The sequence below is a fragment of the Lontra canadensis genome, unplaced genomic scaffold (genome assembly GCF_010015895.1).
Source record: "Lontra canadensis isolate GAN:19392208 unplaced genomic scaffold, GSC_riverotter_1.0 scaffold196, whole genome shotgun sequence".
NCBI classification, from domain to species: Eukaryota; Metazoa; Chordata; class Mammalia; order Carnivora; family Mustelidae; genus Lontra; species Lontra canadensis.
In genome coordinates this window covers 1,280,602-1,296,773 of record NW_022631190.1, presented here as the reverse complement: position 1 = coordinate 1,296,773, position 16,172 = coordinate 1,280,602, and the positions used below count along the sequence as shown (strand labels likewise).

At 44.3% G+C, this 16,172-nt stretch overlaps 1 protein-coding gene across 1 annotated transcript in view; it reads left to right on the top strand.

Annotated features, from left to right (window-relative positions):
- The first annotated feature begins 276 nt into the window (after positions 1–276).
- Positions 277–16,172, top strand: part of PLD1 (phospholipase D1) — a 191,914-nt gene continuing 176,018 nt past the window's right edge. The window contains exon 1 of the mRNA XM_032847937.1: positions 277–317. The gene's annotated coding sequence lies outside the window, so the exon portion shown is untranslated. The remainder of the gene's footprint in view (positions 318–16,172) is intronic.

Sequence of the window (16,172 nt, the reverse complement as noted above, 5' to 3'; positions counted from 1 at the left end):
CTCGGGGAGGACAGAGAAGAAGAAACGGTAACAAGGACACAGGCCCCGCCGACGGAGCCTCTTGGCCCGCGGGGAGGGCCAGCCTGCGCCGCGACGCACCCGGACCCGGCACCGCCTCGCCCCACCCCACCCCTGCCAGGCCGGGGCGAATCCGGGCGGCGAGTTCCGGGCTGCGGCGCGGCGCGGCGCGGTCCCCTTTCAGGCCCTTCCCCCTCCCCTCCTCCGCGCCTCCAGCTGTGCCAGCTGTACCAGCTGCACCCAAGCCCGGAGACTTCGCAGTCACCGCGCAGGTGCCCGTGGCCGCCTTCGTCCTACAGGTAGGAGCCGCACCGCCGCAGGGCGCGCCAGGCTCCCGCAGGCGTCTGGCTTCCGCTGCCCTAGCCCTCCGTCCCTCCTCCCGCCGGCCCCCGGGCAGCCGGCCGCTCGCAGCCCAGCTCGGACGGGACCTTGGCGGAGGCGTCGGCGACGGGCGCCAGGCCCGGACGGCCCCGCGGGACCAGCCTCCCAGGGGGCCGGGGGCCTCCAGTGCGCGCCTTCGGGCTCAGGGCTAGCGGAGTCGACGCAGGCCAACTTCGGCGCGCTTTCGCCCGGGTGGGCGCTGCCTGGAGCGCAGAGGCGCGCGGGCTTTAGGGAAATGGGGGCGTGCCTCGGGATGCACCGTGGGCCACGCCTGTGCAGAGGGGCCAGTGCCACCGGGTCCTGCCCTGCGCCGGGATGTCGGGGATGGCGGCGCTAGGGGACCAGCATCCCCGACCAAGCAGGAAGTGCTGCGCTCCGAGGCTTAGAGCCCAGCCTTCCAGATGCACGGTCCTGGGCGTGTGGGCACGCAGCTACTCTGTGCGCCCACGAGGTGGTGACGGTGGGGTGGGGCAAGGGCAAGGGGGCCGGGAGCGGGGCGTGGGTTAAAGGGCTCGTTTGTCTCTCTTCACCTTGAGGTGTTTGGGACCTCAGTCTCGGATCCAGGAGCGGGGTGCTCCCAGCGTTGGATAGGATCTTGTGACGCCCTTCAGAGCTGCCCTTGTACAATCAGTCCAGAGCTATCGCCACGCCTATATTTGCTGCTTCTCCAAGTCTCGGTTTATTGCCTTCTTTACTTACTCTGGGAAGTACTAGATGCAGATAGATGCTTAAGACCACATGGTTTGTTTCTGTATTTGATCATCTCTAGGTCTTTCCCCAGAATGGAGAGTTCCATTAACTTTTATCTGCCAGGTCTGCCAACTTCAGTTGAGATATAACCCCTTGTGGGCCTTCTGAGGGCTTTTGTGGGACTAGGTACCCAGAGACCTTTGTGATTCGTTAAAAGGGCTAATTAATGGTAGTGTGATGAAAGCCTAAAGAATGAAAAGAATCGACAGCTTGAACTGTTCACAGAAACCACATTTACGCATTGCGTGTTTGAATAAAGATCTTTCAGTATTAAATGTTTTGTAAGATACATACAATTGAATCTGTACACTGACTTTTAGCTTGAATTTGTCTACAGCATTTAAATGTCGTTTGGGGATCTTTCAACTAATTGTGTGAACTCCCAGTGTGCCTTTCCAGGATCCAGTATAACACAATCCATACAAAAAGCAGGGTAGTTAAGGATTTGAGGAAGGTGTGTTTTTACCATGTTTGTCCCTGATGTCAGGGTAGTTATTACTCACAGTGATAAGTGCTGTATAAAGCTCATTTAGGTTTGTTGATTCACTTAAAATGGGATAGTGGGAGACCCTGCTCTTTGGGAGTTGTCTGATGGCCAAGTATGGGTTTCTTTCTTTCTTTCTTTCTTTCTTTCCTTCTTTCCTTCTTTCTTTCTTTTTAATATTTTATTTATTTATTTGACAGACAGAGATCACAAGTAGGCTGAGAAGCAGGCAGAGAGAGAGGAAAGGCAGAGAGAGAGGAAAGGAAGCAGGCTCCCGGCTGGGCAGAGAGCCCGATGTGGGGCTCTATCCCAGGACCCTGGGATCATGACCTGAGCCGAAGGCAGAGGCTTTAACCCACTGAGCCACCCAGGTGCCCCCAAGTGTGGGTTTCTTAATGAGAATTTATTATGACATTCGTTTACCTCGAACTCTTACAGAGTTTTTTAAAGTTGTTTTATATTTATTGTGGTAAATACATCACATAAAATTTGCCACGTTAGCCATTTGTGAGCATACAGTTCAGTCGCGTTACGTGTTTCTCATTGTGCTTCCATCCCTGCTGTCCACCCACAGAACACTGTTTGTCTTTCTTCTAGGGTTTTCAGGATATTTTGATGGCCATGATTGTGCTGCAGTCTTTGGTCTTCTCATGAAGCAGAGTTTGAGTTCTCATAGCTTTACAGAAATGCACTTTTAAAGAGGAAAGGTGAAAAGCCAAAACCAGTTTGTGTTTAGTCAATCTTATCTCCATCTAGAAAGATCTGTGACTTTACTAGATACGGGTGAGCTGGTGAGCTAGTTAAATTTGCATATAAAAGTATTGTGAAGTTTAGCTTTCCAGAGGGAGGAAGAGAGGGAGGAATCAGGAGGAGTCCAGGAGGGAGTTATTGTTCTTGATCATTTCCTCCCCCTTAATATATCTCACAGAACATCCAAATACTTCTGTCTCCTTTAGCTGTGTAATAGCATGTATCTAATGATGCCTGAGCTCAGATCATCGCACCTTTTTCATAAGTAGAAGCAGTTTTGACCAAGCTAGCTGTTGGGTATAGTAATTTCTTCTGCCCTCCTGGTATTTACTAAACATCGCTGCTAGAGGACTCAGCACAGGAGATGTGGCTCTAAACTCACAGCTGGTCTGAGTCATTATGTTCAGAAGACAGCTGTCCCTGTGCCAAGCCTGGTTGTATGTTTACAATCCTTTAAGTGTTAGCACCACACAATAAAACTTATTCTCCAGCTGGGCTGTGGATAAGTGTTGTTGCAGAGTGAAAATGAGAAACTTGTAACCTACATTTCCCATAAGCCCGTGACTTTCCTGATTAGAAAAAGAGTTGTACAGATCACATCTTTGGCTGCAGTGGGAATGCATTCCAGCGTGTTGGTCTCCCTGAATTCACAGTGCAGTGTAAAATCTGGGTCCCAGATGTTTCGTGCTGGGTCATTCAACCATAGTGAGTGTATGTCAGTGTTTTGTAATGTCACAGGGTTTCTTTTTTCTCTTTCTGCTGTGAAATTTTCTTACTTTTTGAATTTATTAAGTAAACATTGCAGGGACAGAGGAAAATGATTGGTTTATTTAACCAACATTTATGTAGGGCTTACCATGTGCCAGGCATTATTTCTGTGCATTTTACAAATGTGAACACATTTAATCCTTAAAATAATCCTGGTGAAGAGTTAATAATATCATGTCTGTTTCATAGATGAGGTGACTGGAAGCACAAAGAGATCATACAGCTGGCATATGGCAGACCTGGGGTCCTATCTCTGCTGGCCTGTACCCAGAATCTGGGCACAGGTGTATCACCAGTGCCCTATAACTTGAGATTCCATCCTCCCAACAAAGAAGCTTTTTTCAGGTTGTGATATTCCTAGCTTGTACTTGTCCTTGTCCTTAGGGAGAAATAATTTGACATAATTGCAATCAGAAAATCAGTTTGACTCCCTTATTGTTCAGAAGAGGAAATTAAGGGGGAGTGTGGTTATGACCTGTATTTCCAAGGTAAGTTCCTGGAAAACTTCTTTTGGGCTAATTAAGCCTTATCTCCTGATTGAGGAGGTTGGGATAGAGATCCTGGGAAGGTCTGAAAAGGCCACAGTGTTTTTTGTTTTTTCGTGGTGTTTTGTTTTGTTTTGTTTTCCAGTTTTCTATTTTTTTTAACCTTATTTTGTTTTTTTCAGAGTTCCAAGACTCATTGTTAATGCATCACACGCACTGCTCCATGCAATACGTGCCCTCCTTAATACCTAACCCCCTACCTAGTCTCACCTAACCCCCTTACCCCCCTCCCCTCCAAAACCCTCAGTTTGTTTCTCAGAGTCCACAGTCTTTCATGGTTTGTCTTCCCCTCTGATTTCCCCAAACTCCCTTCTCCTCCCTTCTCCCCATGTCCTCTGTGTTATTGCTTATGCTTCACAAGTAAGTGAGACTATATGATAATTGGCTTTGTCTGCTTGACTTATTTCACTCAGCATAATCCCCTCCAGTCCTGTCCATGTTGATACAAAGGTTGGGTATTCATCCTTTCTGATGGAGGCATAATACTCCATTGTATATATGGACCACATCTTCTTTATCCGTTTGTCTGTTGAAGGGCATCTTGGCTCTTTCCACAGTTTGGCAACTGTGGCCATTGCTGCTATGAACATTGGGGTACATATGGCCCTTATTTTCACTATATCTGTATCTCTGGGGTAAATACCCAGTAGTGCAATTGCAGGGTCATAGGATAGCTATTTTTAATTTCTTGTGGGATCTCCACACTGTTTCCAAAGTGGCTCCACCAACTTGCATTCCCACCAACAGTGTAAGAGGGTTCCCCTTTCTCTACATCCTCTCCAACACTTGTTGTCTACTGTCTTGTTGATTTTGGCCATTCTGACTGGTGTAAGGTAGTTTCTCAATGTGGTTTTGATTTGAATCTCCCTGATGGCTAATGATGATGAACATTTTTTCATGTGTCTTTTAGCCATTTATATGCTTTTTTTTTTTTTTTTGTGCGGAGTTGGGGTGGGGGATATTTACCAATCGGGGGGGAAATGCTTCAGTATTTTAATAATCATTTTGACCATCCTGGAGTTAATCTGCTCAATTAAATCCTGGGTGATGTCAGGGGTGCACAGAGCAGAAGCTTATGGCCAGCTGTGGGCCATGGGAAGTCTTGCTGCTTAGGGCTCCAGATCCCAGATTCCTTATCCCAGTTGTTGGTGATGCCTGTGGCCCTGGGCTCCCCTCTGCACAAAGGGAATCGTTATTCTGTACTCAATCATTTTTTGAGTTTTTTGGATCTCGAGTTGGGAAACCTTTGAAAACCTCTGATGCCCAAAAGAAAATCAGCCAAGAACAACACGGAAATAAAAATAACTTCATTTGGTTGGTCCTTTTGTTGAGAGAGAGAGATGCATCTAAGGGCATAAACTGACAAACTTTATATTAAGAACAGAGACATCAAAGTTCAGTATTCAACAGCGATTTTTTCCCCCAAGTTTGAATGAGGGGGAATAAGGAATAAATATGGGAAAAGAAAAGTGGTGGACAGGGAGGTAGAAACAAATGCAGAGAGAGGAGGAAGCAGAAGAGGGTGCAAAGAATGAGAAGACAGGGCTAAAACCTTACCAGTTCTTTCTACAAGGCTGCTTTTTAGTGTGTTACCTCTTACTGCCCTTCGAGATGCCAAATGGAGTTAAAATTATTTTCTTTTGGTTTGTCATGAAGTGACTTCAGTGTTGCTTAAAACCATTGCTAATCAACAAAGGATGGGGACAGTGACATACCGGGTGGCTCTTTGGCCCTTGCTTGGGATCTTCCTACCCATCTAGTCTATTTTTGTTTACATCATTTTCGTATGCATAGATTTTATACGGAGCATGATGTTGGAATCACTAGGTTTGCAATTGTTTTCTATATTATCTACCTTCCCTGTGAGAGGAGAAGGCTCTTGAGGCCACAGACTATGTTTTTGACATTTTTGTGTCTCCAGTGTCCATTGTGGTGAACCATAGTTGTGAGCTGAATGAAAAGGTACATTTAATGGATGAAGGAAGATGGTGTGATTCATTTTATTCAAAATATATAGATATTAACAGAAAAGAAGATTTTTATGGCTGTTTTACTGAGTTATTTGTTCTCTTGTGCCATTTAACTATTCTTACAAATACATTTGTAGATGTGGAGTGAACAGTCTGTGGGATTTATCATCTGTACTCTTTTTTTTTTTTTTTTTGGCCTTTTCCCCTGCAATGTTCTCTACCCAAGTTTTGATGAAAGAGTCCTTTGAAATGAGATTGGAGAGGTAGCAATGGATTGGGATGTGGGTTCCATGGCTTAGAGCAGCAGGAAAACAGCCCCAGACGTGTGGAAGGGAGGTGGTGTGAGTATGCAGAACCCAAAGTAGGAGATTTGGTAAAAAGGGCTAACAGTAGGAAAAATAGCAAACTGAAGAAAAAATCTGACATTGTTTTGAAAAAAATCTCACCATTTCTCCCACTTTGGAATAAAAATGTAGAAGCGAAGGTAAGGGTACAGGATTTGGAGAGGAAGTATATTTGTGGTACTAACATGATAGTGATGTCAAAAACAACCACTACTACCACAACAAAAACAGAAAAGGGGGAGGGGGGAATCCAGCTAGAATCCTGTTATCCTAAGGAAAAACCCACCTGTTGGGATATGTAGATGGTAAATATTTCAAAATTAGGAACATGGCGGAAAGACTGTAACCCCAACTCTTACCTCGCCTCAATCCCAACACCAAGCTGCTACTCTTAGGGCTGGGAATGCAGGGTGATGGGGCGTTGACTAAGCAAAGTAGGTCTGTGAGGCTTGTAAGGCACAGTTGGGCTCCACAAAGTCCCCACTGGGAGAAATAATGACTGTGGACCTCAGCCTTAGGCCAAAGAGCTTGCGTTCAGATCTAGAGGACTCTACCACCATGTGGTATAAGACAAGTAACTTCAAAATTCTCTCTGCCTTAGTTTCTCCATCTGTAAAACAGGGATAAAAGTTGTACCTGTCTCACAGGACTATGGTGAAGACCACAGGAAACAATGCCTAGAAAGGGTTTAACATGAGCCTGGAGCATAGAAATGGCACAGGAAATGTTAGGTCCCCTCTTTCACACATTGCCTTCCTGTCTCTGTCCCAAATCCTGTACGAGCGACATCCGTGAATAATAACCAAGCAAACTGGAATTGCTGCCAGAGTAGACATGGGGATGTGGCTCTGTGGGAATATGGCTGAGGGAGAGATGAATTTTGCCCGGGAGGAAATCTTGAATGAGAGTGGGATTTCATGAGACCCCAGTGATGAGAAGTAGTGGGAAGACTTCTGGCTGCAAATCTGGTTCTAACTAGAGGGAGTGAACTGTTTGCCTTTGATAATTATGCTTTTGGGGTATATGTTTTGACATTAGTTAGAAAATTTGATTTTTTCTTAACCCATAAGTCTAGCATGGCATATAATAGAGGAACCTTGATTCATTTAATAGCAGTATAGTATTTAATAGAAGAAGCATGATTCATTGCTCTTTACCAATGAGTGTAGTTATAGAGGTTTGTTTTTAAAATGCATTTAGAATTAAGAAGAACAGGGTATACTCTCCAGGTAGGAGTGAACTAGTTCATGGTGTGTCAGAAAAACACCCTTCCCATGACATTCTTCAGCTCCACATTGTGTGGGAGAAGGATATCGCTAGCACCGTTATCTTTGTAAGGCTGTGGATAATACATATCGGCATGAACCATTCCGTTCTCCATCCCCACCCCTAAGAACCTCTTTTCTAAAGGAGCACCTCTTAAAATCCCATTATGTAAATACCCAAAAGGAGAGCTGTTCTTCTTGACAGTTCCTAGATGGCCAACAGTAAGCCAGCTGCCTTCTCCAGTATTCCCTCCCTGACTACCACCTGGCATCAGCTGCCCCTCAGCGCTGGAACCCCAGGGCTCCTAGGAGCAGATGTGAAGGCACTGCCTCAGTTTTCACCTTTCTCAGGGGCCACTGCCCATCTCTTGGGCTTATCAGAAGGGTTCTGTTTCTGGAACACTCCAAGCTGGGTTCCACCATAGGGCCTTTGAATGGATGGCACTGTTCCCTCTGCCTGGGACGCCCTTGTCCTAAGTCCCAGCATGGCTTGCATCTTTTTAACACTGAGGTCATGAGAAAAAGTTGAAATGTTACCTTCCTAGAAAGGCTTTCCCTGACCATGGGATCTGCTTCCCTGCTCAGTCTGCATTGCTTTGCCTCCCAGCTCATCCCTCCTAGCCTGTCATTATGTGTTATTTTCATCCCAGCACTTAACCCTGTTTGAATTTTTCTTCTGGTCAGATTTTCTTGAATACCGAGTTTCCTACACAAGAATGTAAGCTCTGTGACTGCAGGGACTTACTTGCCTGGCACATAGTAGGTGCTCACTAATTACTTGTTCAGCGAATGCCTCTCCCAATTGCTATTTGAGTATATGATGTCAGTGTGAACCCTGGTTTCCCAAACAGTTCAACTGCTCTCCTAATTGTTCTTTTCTGACCCTGCAGATATTATCACATTCATGGCAGCGATTCATTGACGAGTGTTACTGCCATTTGGAACAAGGGTCCCTGTTGACCCGTGGGAAATAAAATTTGTGGCTTCCTGTGTCAATGTCACCTTTCATTTTCGGAGAGCTTATGAGGAGTCGATTCAGCTGCACCTATCTGTCCTAGGGGTGAATTACCTGTGACAGAAGGGATCAATTCAGCATGAAATTAATGGAAAATAAACCCGATCAATTTCGGGAAGCCCCTGTTCCCCCTCTTCTTTTGAGTGCTAGGAGGGACAGTTTAGGGAGGGTGATGGGAACTGGGGCGTGTGCATCACTCTGTAAGACACCAGGAGAACAGATATGCATGTTGGCGAGGTTTGCCCTGTCCGATCCCACCAGAAGACACTGAACAGGCTTGACTAACGGCGAGGTAATTTTTGCAACTCCATTGCCAAGAAGGCTAATTGGGTTGACAGTGAAAGCCGTCACCCTGTGTTTGCGGTGGTTCCTGCTCATTCTGGGGTTGGAGAATTTATGAGGCGGAGTCCTTCGATGCCCACCGAGTGCTAAGCAAGTGCACGTGCGTGTAAGGTGTGTTCTGCCGGCCTGGGGCTTGTGGTCAAAGCTGATCAGTCTGCTGAAGGCAGGACTGCGTCGTGCAGCTGAGGCCTGCCCCACCGCCTGGAATGGGCTGGCATTTGTAATGGTCACATGTCCCAGTTTTTCAAGGTAGTGGTTTTCAAACTGCTCCATGTTTCAGGGGCAGTTGGAACTGGGGTGGGGTCGGGATGCCGAGAGCAGAGTTCTGGGGCTTCTTAAACCCCACGTACACCAAAAGCATCTCATTAAAAACCCATAATTTAGTATATTTGCCTTTTAAAAAGTATTTTTATTTTTTTTTTTTAAGATTTTCTGCTTATTTATTTATTTGAGAAAGAGATTGAGGGAGAGAGAGAACATGAGTGGTGGGAGGAGCAGAGGGAGAAGCAGGCTCCCCCCCCAGGCAGGGAGCTTGGACCTGGTGCTCCATCCCAGGACCCTGGGATCATAACCTGAGCCAATGGTAGACGCCCAATGGACTGAGCCCCCAGGGACCCCAATAAACTTTTTAGATTTACAGAAAAGTTGCAAAGATAGTGTACGTGGGTAAGCTATGGTTTCCTCTGTTATTACACTGGTAGGGTACCTTTGTTAGAATTAATGAACCAATATTAACACATTATTAACTAAAGTCCGTACTTTAGTCAGATTTCCTTAGCTTTTCCCTAATATCCTTTTTCTATTCCAGTAGCCCATCCAGAATACAATGCTACATTTTGTAGTCCTCTCTGCTTGGACTTCTCTTGCCTGTGATTGTTTCTCAGACTTTCCCATGTTTTCGATGACCTTGACTGTTTAAAGGGGTACTGGTATTTTGTCGAATGTCTCTCAGTCATAATTTTTATGATTTTTTTCTCCTGATTATGGGATTATGGGTTTTGAGAGGAAAACCACAGCAGTAGAATACCATTCTTATTGCATTGTATTAAGGGCACGCATCATCAGAGTGATGTATTATTGTCGATGGTAATTTTGATCACTTGCCCTGAGGGAGTGCTAGGGTTCTCTATCGACAGGTTATTTATTTGCCTCTTTTCAATACTGTACCCTTTGGAAAGATGTCACATACTTTTTTTTTTTTAAAAGATTTTATTTATTTATTAGACAGAGATCACAAGTAGGCAGAGAGAGAGGAAGGGAAGCAGACTCCCCACCGAGCAGAGAGCCCGATGCGGGGCTCGAGCCCAGGACCCTGAGATCATGACCTGAGCTGAAGGCAGAGGCTTTAACCCACTGAGCCACACAGGCACCCCATCACATATGTTGTGATGAGCAGTTATGCTGTACCTCCTAGAGAGGATAATAGCTCTATGAATTATTTAGACTGTGTCTGCATGGAAGATTTATCTTTCCATCCATATTTATTTATTTATTTATTTATTCCATTACTTATTTATATGGACACATGGATATTTATCTTCTACTTTAATTATATAATCCAGTACTGTGTTTTTTACTTGTATTGGGCTTTTTAGGAATTTTATTCAAACAAATAATCTTCCTGTTATTTAAAAAATGTTAGAAAACTATTTTTTTTTTAAATCTTTACCTCTTTGTTTGCCCTTTATCCTATTTATGCATTTATTTATTTGGAACAATAAAGAAGAGATTATCACTTAGATTTTTCTTTATTTTTGTAAGAATAAAGTTAAAATACAAGTATTTCAGGGACGCCTGGGTGGCGTAGTGGGTTAAAGCCTCTGCCTTCGGCTTGGGCCATGATTTCAGGGTCCTGGGATTGAGCCCTGAATCGGGCTCTCTGCTCAGCAGGGAGCCTGCTTCCCCCTCTCTCTCTGCCTGCCTCTCTGCCTATTTGTGATCTCTCTAACAAATCAATAAATAAAATCTTTAAAAAATACTTTAAAATAGAAGTATTTCAGTGGGTTTTTTTTTGAGGAGCAGAGGTCAAAGGTGTCTTTTCCCCTATTGTAGACTGAGTTTGCACTCAGTGTTTTAAATTTTTGCTGAGATTAACTCTAGGGAGATTTGTAGTCACCTATCTTTTAAAGATTTTATTTATTTATTTATTTAGAGAGCATAAATGGGTGGAGGGGCAGAGGTAGAGGGAGAGAGAGAATCTCCAGCAGACTCCCTCCAGAGCACAGAGCCTGACCCAGGGCTGGAACTCGGGACCCTGAGATCATGACCTAAGCTGAAACCAAGAGTCAGATGCTTAACCCACTGAGCCACCCAAGTGCCCCTGTAGGCATCTGTCTCTTAAAAACTCCTTAGGAAGTTGAATAACTCTTTTTTTTTTTTTTAAAGATTTTATTTATTTATTTGACAGACAGATATCACAAGTAGGCAGAGCAGCAGGCAGAGAGAGGAGGATGCAGGCTCCCCGCCGAGCAGAGAGCCCGACATGGGGCTTGATCCCAGGACCCTGGGATCATGACCTGAGCCGAGGGCAGAGGTTTTAACCCATCGAGCCACCCAGGCGCCCCAGGAAGTTGAATAACTCTTAAGAGTAATTTTTGGTCTCCCTATCTTTTTTTCTTTAGATTTTCCTTAAGTGGAAACTTTGAAAATGCTGCTCAGCATAGTGTCTTACTGCTGAGAGAATGGTAGACTTGTTAAGAAGCCCCCACGTCAGTCTTCCATGCTTTCTGTTTTAAGACAAATCTCCAGTGTGCCGTATTTTTCTCTATTATAAAGTTACAGAGACTGTATGTAAACTTATATCTCACCTTTTTTTTTTTTTTTAAGATTTTATTTATTTATTTGACAGACAGATCACAAGTAGGCAGAGAGGCAGGCAGAGAGAGAGGGGGAAGCAGGCTTCCCGCAGAGCAGAGAGCCTGATGCGTGGCTGGATCCCAGGACCCTGGGATCATGACCTGAGCCGAAGTCAGAGGCTTTAACCCACTGAGCCACCCAGGCGCCCCTCACCTTTTTTTAAAGCATCTAAAAGTCTAACGTGTCCTCGCCTGTCTATTGACCTGGCTTAAAATAAAGGAAAAGCATCCAAAAATATTTCATTCCCTTTACATCTTTTAGTGTTCTAGATTTTCTTCTGTATGTTATTAGTTAATTTTGTTCTAAAATTAAGTGCTTTTAGGCGTTCTTGTTTCTGTCCCAGTTCACACACACAAATACTTTAAAGAGTGGTTTTAGTCGCAGGCAAGTTCTCCTTTTTAAAAATCAAAGTTGTGGGCTATTATATGTGGAGACCAGACGACCTGGCTATTTGAGCCAGAGAGATGTTTTACAGCCCCGTGTTGGTTAATGGCTTAGTGCGCAGTGGACTACCCATGCAGTCGCAGTCCTATGCTCTGATGTCCCCAGTGAGGACTCAGTCCTGCTACAGAGCCTGCGAGGCCCATTCCAGCAGGGCCGACCCTGTAAGTGGCCAAATGAACTCGGGCCTGTGAATCAGTTGCCAGTAGGATCCAGAGCTGGACCTTGACGTCTAGCTAGATAGGCACGAAGGGTTTACTTTTGCAGTCCAATAAAGAATAATGGTATTAATTTAGAATATGTTGAGAAGTCATTATTGTATTGCATGAGAATTAAGCACAGGTTAAGTATAAAGGATAAGCACCTCACTTAATTGCCTGTAATTAGAATGATTTTAACACAACCGGATCAGATATTTAATTCTCATTCCTTCTTATCAAATTGGTGCCTATATTAATACTATCTTTTGATTCCACCCAGAATTTTTTTCTTAATTTAGTTTGTTTATTCACTAAATCATAGACCTTTAATTTGGTGACTTCTATAGAGCAAACGTTACCTTACACTGTGATTTCTTAGGGCCAGGGACCTAGAGAGGCTATGACATCTGTCTATAACTATATTCAGGGATGCCTGGGTGGCTCAGTGGGTTAAGCCTCTGCCTTCTGCTTAGGTCATGATCCTAGGGTCCTGGGATCGAGCCCCTCATTGGGCTCTCTGCTCAGCAGGTAGCCTGCTTCCCCCCTCCCTTTGCCTGCTGCTCTGCCTACTTGTGATCTCTTTGTCAAATAAATAAATAAAATCTTTTTTAAAAATGACTATATATTCAATGAGTAGGAATGACCAGAAATGAATATAATTTTTTTTTCTTTGTCATAAGCATATAAGCCTAGCTGGGTCTAGGGCAGGGAAGGAGAGGCATTGCTTCAGGTAAGGCCTGGCTTCTTTCTTTATTTTTATTTTTAAAAAGATTTTATTTATTTATTTAACAGAGAGAGAGATCACAAGTAGGCAGAGAGGCAGGCAGAGGGAGAAGCAGATTCCCTGCTGAGCAGAAAGCCCAATGCAGGACTCCATCAGCCCCAGGGCAGAGAGGATGATTACCCTCGCCTACCCCCCCCACCCCCCCAACCTCACCTGAAGGTCTTCAGGCCCTGAATTAGCCTCTGGGCTCTCCAGCCACCCTGGAACCTCTTCTCCTCAGAGGGTAGGTAGGCTTGGAAGGCATTGTTTCCCAACACAAAGGCTTGGTTTTCTTCAAAATGTAGATGCATTGCTTAAGGTTGCAGATATTAGTTTAGAATTACATTAGTGGAGGATGTTTAAGTGATGGTTATTTACTGAGCTCAGTCTCATCCTTTAGTTTTGCAATGCCTCCCACAGCATTGAACTGGTCCCCTTTGATCTCACCAAGTCCACTTTCCCGCTGCAGCTGATGAAACAACAGAAGGACAGTCTTAGCCCTGCATGGGTGAGTGTTACCTGGACCCAGTAGCCTGAGCACTTTTCCCTTCCCTTTAAAGTTTCTTTAGGTTTCACGATTTAAGGGATCAGTGATCCCTCCATTTATCTATCATTTTACTAATGAGTCATGAAAAACGGAAAATGAGTTTTCCCAGGCGATGGTTCACATGACAGCCATCACAAAATGTAAGGAAGAACGCGCTTGAGGAGTAGTAAACCTTTAAAGATTCTAAAGACTTGGAGAAAAAGAATAAACTCTCAAAAAAATCAGCCAACTTAAGTCAATTTTAAATAGGAGGCCCAAATAAGTAAGTGAGAAATTTAGATACTTATTCACATCGGTACACGCCAGCTTTTTCCACATTATTAAGATATTTGCAGAAGTTTTGGTCCAAAGCTGCTTGCTTATAAGTAGGCATTTATAGCCACAATATGGTATGTTTTTTAAAAGGCAATCTCCTGGGTCCACCTCTAAATCCATTCTGTGAGTGTAATTTACTTTTTCATAGTCCTTTAGAGACTTCGAGGCACACAAGTTCAGCGGCTGGTCATTCTTCAGTCCTTGCAGGATCTCCCTTTACACAAGCAGGACATCTCTAAGTAAGCCTCCTGGACCAGCTCCACTAACCCTCCTTTTGAAGTTAGGGACTGAAAATGACCTGATTTGTTAATTGCTCAATTTGTCATTCTTAAGCAATTTAAGTGCATTTCCTACAACACATGGGCACTTATACGTGAACTTCAGTGGCCTACAGTCACCATTAGAGACTGATCGTGCTGGAAAGAACTCTGGTCTGATATTCATGGTAACCTGAGTTCTGGTTTTGTCTCCTCAACTGACTTAGTGTGACCCTGGGCAATTTATTTCCAGAAATTCCACTAGTACTCTTGTCTGTTGCAGGCCCTGCCTCTGAAGCTGGTATGAATTAACCTAGTCCTAGCCACTACCCTCGGGGGATTTACAGTCTCGGTTAGTGGTTCTCACACTCCACTGCGAAAGAGAGTCCCCTGGAGGGCTCATCAGAGCTGAGTGCTGGGCCTCACCCTAGAGTTTCCGATTCAGTAGTTCTGGGCTGGGTGGGAAATTTGCATTTCTAACAAGTTCCCAGATGATGCTGATGCAGCTGGTGTGGGGACATGATTTGAGAAGCACTGATCTAATGGTTTAGCTGACACATCAGGAGCCACAATTCAAAGATTAAATGCTGTGAAGTAAGTATAAGTAATGCACAGTGGGAAACAGGGTGTGGGTAAGTGGGTCAAAAGATGAATGAACAGCTGGAGATCTAGGAAGCCTTAATGGAAGAGGGAGAGGTCCAGCAGGATCTTGGCAAGCAGATAAAGCCTTGACAGGTAGGGCATTTGGGGGAATGGCATCATCCCATCTTTGGATGGGAGGGGGAGTGCAGGTTGAGTGTGGGAGCAGGGGTAGTCTAGCCTAGGTGGACTGAGTGTTGGTGTGGGGGAAGGAACAACCAGAAACAGATGGGACTGAGAATGAGAGAGCTCGGTAATTAAACCAAACATGTTTTTGGTTTTTAGGATTTTTGTCAGCAAAGGATCAGCATGATCAGAGCCATGCTTAGGAAGTCCAGCATTGTGATGAATGGCTTGGGAAGAGACCGGGATTTCAGGAATTACTTTGGCAGCCCAGTCTCCATGCAGGGACCTGACTGAAGAGGAGTGTGAAGTGGGAGGGATACAGTTACGGGATAGATCTGCGCAGAAGCCACAGATGTGGGAGTTGATTGACTCCTGGGGATGAGGGAGATGGAAAGGTCAAGAGAGATTGAGGATTCAAGTCTGAGTTGTTGGGGAAGAATGGGAGTGGCTGGATCCCTCGGGGGAAATAAATTGGAGAAGAAAATGAACGCGTGGAACCTTGGTTTCTTTAGGAGGGCACTGGACCAGATACTTTTCAAGGTCTCTTTTTGTTTGATTGTAACCAGTGTTTTGGTTGCTGGTTGTCTGAAACACTGCAGCATATGTTTGTATAAGAAGCAAATGGCCTGTATGTAACAGGCACTAATGTATTTGTTCATTGGTTGATCCTGGATGATTATTGGCTTTAAAATACTTACATCTGTAAATAGCTTTCTTTTTGAACTTCTAGTTTTCTAAGTATGTTGACTTGTTCTTGCTCCTATTGTATATCCTATGCATGTGGACATCTTCTGCATGTGTTTCTTTATATATGTTTTGAATAACTAGAGTATAGATATTTTAAATCTTTTTGGCTCGCTCTCCCATTATAACAATCACAGCATAGACTGATAGATTTCCTAACAGCCCTCTCTTTCATCCCCTGGGTTATAAACTTCTTTGGAGTAAAGGTCATATCTTACTCATTTTTGTCTCGTCACTGCACTCATCATGAGAGATTGTATAATGTTTCCAGCAAATGCTGGAGGAACTGGATTGAACCACTGAGTAAAAGTCAATTACTATCTGTTTCTTTAGGGGAAGACAAAATGCCTCAGGCAATAAAAAGTATTAGTTTAGAGGGAAACGGGCATCTATGTATTTTGAGAGGTTGAAAGTGGAAACGAATAATTCAGTAGACTTTCAGGACTAGAACATAGATATTCATGGACACTTTAGGAACTAGAGACAGAAGCTCATAAAAACCAGGAGAGCTTTCAGTTCTGTCTTAAATTAGCCATTAAGCCCCTTGGGCCAGACTTTTGTACTCTGGGCCTTAATTTCCTCATTTGTAAGGTTGCGGTTGTAGTAAATTACAGAATTTTCTACCTTTCTGCACACCCCAGAATTATAAGCA